Here is a 3,375-nt window from a genome sequence, read left to right as displayed (position 1 = left end):
TATATATATATATACACATATATATATATATATATATATATAATATAATGTACGGTGAATATCCGAATGTGTACCTATGTATCGTGTATGTTAGCAGGGACATTATGCTGATTAGATTCGTACACCACGAAAATAGAATCGAACTATTAATTATCTGCTCTTACATACACTTCTTATTGGAATATTTTACGGGATTGCTAATCATATATGCATGTTAAAGCGATCTTTTATAGCATAATGATTATTTCATACGTTTAACATACATTACGTTGTTAATAGTTGAATCATGTTAATACCTTAGACATCTCATCCCGATTAGACTTTTGACTGGATTAATTTCAGTTGGAATAGACTGTAACTTATATTAAGTTGCGATGTATTATAACATAACGATTCGCGAACAATTTCTTCGAATTTACTGGATTATCATAGAGAAACTTAAGTGCTTAAAGATATTATGCTTCAAAGATATTTCTCGAGGATCGAAGTATCAATTCTCATCTCCGCAATTCATCCGAAGATGTAAATGATGCTGCCACTGCAGCGACGTAAATCATGTATCAAACTAAATCTTTTGACACGCCTCTAATCCAAATCAGTTTAATATCGTAGGAATCGTACGTGCGTGAGAAACAGAAATATGTATAAAAAAATGAGCTGTAAGTATTATTGTAATTCCTTTTCTTGGGAAACAGTAAACGAAAAAAGACAGATAAATTCTTGAGAAGATGAATGTAGGAAGTGCGTAAAAGTTTATATGTAACAACATATCATGAAGCATTGTCGTGCATAGGCTTAGTGTAGCAAACATCATGTGCTTATTAATTAAGAACAGTTTCACTTGCACTTACAATCGGTTTTTATTTCACCCATTAGCCGTTATATATCTTTTATTATAATCTACCCTTTCAATTCTTTTATTAATCTTTATATTTCTCTAATTAATGACTCGCTTCCTCGAGATCAACATGGGATGTAATTAATAATTCAGAGAGTATAAAATATTCGAACTGAATACAAATACGTGAATATTCCTTCACGCGCGCGCGCGACTGAATTGATTCCACAAAATTTATAATAAGAACAAAATGTGTGTAAAGTATCAATGATACGGACGTCTACAATAGAAGTAACGATCGTAGGATTTTAAGTCGTAGAAAATTAATTAATCACAGTCCAATATGAGAAAAATAATCGATTATGATTGGTCAATTTTTTACGACTTAAGACCCTACGATCGCTACGACTTGTATTGTAGACCACGTATCAATCGATTTTCCATGCTATTTCATTTTAGAATATTTAGATAATTGTGTAATTTAGCAAAACTTGATTGTCATTTTACGAAATTCAATTTTTTAATCCTGAAGATTATTCGCAGCGAGAAATGATTCAAATTGATGCCGAGTCAACATCGATACGATCATGAGCATACGCAGGGGGAGCAGTTCCCCCCCCTCCTAAATTTTGAAAAAGCCGTATTAATATTTAAGACATTAATCTAATTATAAGACATTATAGACAGTCTTCAATAATAAGGTCTGTTCTTTTTAGTTGAAGTTCTTGTATACGATTATTATTAACTCTACATCCTTTTATTATGTTGGATATGACATTAAAAGATTTTAAAAGGAAAGCACATATAGTTTTTCTGATTATTATAATTTGAGTAATTTTGACAATGAAGCCGAACTATGATACATTCTCTCTGAAGGAATAACAAAATTAGAAAAGAACTCAAAAAATTGAAATCAATACAGCTATTAAAAGAAGCTGAAACTTTATTCCCAGCAACGAAACATGCTTTGTATATTTCTTTAGCTCAACCGTGCACAACAAGCACAATTGAAAGGTCATTTGGTACATTGCAAAGATGTATAGAAACCTGGTTGCGGTCAACAATGTCGGAAAATCGCCTCAATGGACCTTATATGTTAAGTGTATGTACAAAAAAAAATCGTGCTTACGAAGAAAGAGAAACTGGTGGAAGAAGTATTAAAAAAGTTCGCTGAAGAGGCTGTAATATAGGTATGTTTTAATAAATTTTGTGTGTGAAGATAGAGTTTTACCCCCCCCCCCCTCCTCTCCCTCTCATCGTATGATTAACCCCCCTAATTGAAATCCTGCGTACGCCTATGAATACGATGTAATATCGATGATAATTAACTCATTTCTCACTGAGTTTTTAATTTTATTAATATATATTTACGAAATTACACATACATATTCACATGATATTTGAACAATATCTGTTTCTAAATTTTTCTAATATACTACATAATATTATACTAAAATAATAATATTTAAATAAATTATGTCAGGTTGTATCAGGATTCCTGAAACGGTCGAAATATTCCCATCATTATTGGCAAATGCCCATCATTATCGGTAATAATTTAATAATAATTTAATTTCTATTATAATAATACAACAAAATGCAATAATCTTATTGGCTGAATAAAATTCAGATTATCTAAAATCTGTGTGAAAAAAAAAAGAATAATCGAAACAGTTAGAGACCCTATAAGAGTTATAATCTTTAAAAATCATCCCTTTATTGCTGTGTGTATCCAGGCGTTTTATTGCATCACTACGTAGACATATGACGCGAATAAAAAAAAGAGACAGCCCGCAGAACATTTATTTTGAAACAGTTGGAATCTTATTTCACCGAGATAGGACTTTAGATCTAAAGATATAATCCAATGTTTAAATCTAAAAATATAATCCAATAAACGCAAAGAAAATTTCCAATAGTTACAAAATAATATTTCGTTAAACGTGGCCGATTTATAACATTTTTTTTATCTTTATTTCGATTGTCTATCTAAAGGTATACAGTCAATATACTACAAATGCTTAAAGTATTCTTTGATTCGTAAAATTCTTTTTTTTTTGATTGGTTAAAAAAATATTTTAAATCATTTGTGGTAAAACTTATTAGACCGCATTCTGAAAGAATGGTGATGTGAAAATCGTTAGGTTTATTTAGATATTTCTAATAATCAATGCGATGCATCAAAATGTAACAGTTAAGATAGGGTGTGATCTAATCAGATCCTTCCAATTCTTTATCTAAATGTTCATTTTACAATTTTTCTCTTTTTCACGTAAAGAAACAACCTGACGAATAAGAATGCGGGTAAAAATGAGAGATAACGAAGATAAAAGAAAAGATATGAAATTTCTGATGAATAATAACATCAAAAGTAAAATATTAATATCGATTCTTTTCCAGAAATTTTAAAGAGTTTTTTTTTAGAGATAAAATATAAATTAAAGCCTCATCTAACATAAAATTTTATTTTCTTAAATTCTCACAATGAAATTAAGGTCTGTTCTTTATTATTGTATTTTCAAAACTTTCTATCTCGC

This window comes from Trachymyrmex septentrionalis, unplaced genomic scaffold, assembly GCF_001594115.1.
Source record: "Trachymyrmex septentrionalis isolate Tsep2-gDNA-1 unplaced genomic scaffold, Tsep1.0 scaffold127, whole genome shotgun sequence".
Classification (NCBI taxonomy): domain Eukaryota; kingdom Metazoa; phylum Arthropoda; class Insecta; order Hymenoptera; family Formicidae; genus Trachymyrmex; species Trachymyrmex septentrionalis.
The sequence above is the reverse complement of the archived record's forward strand: the minus strand, read 5'-3'. Positions refer to the sequence as shown.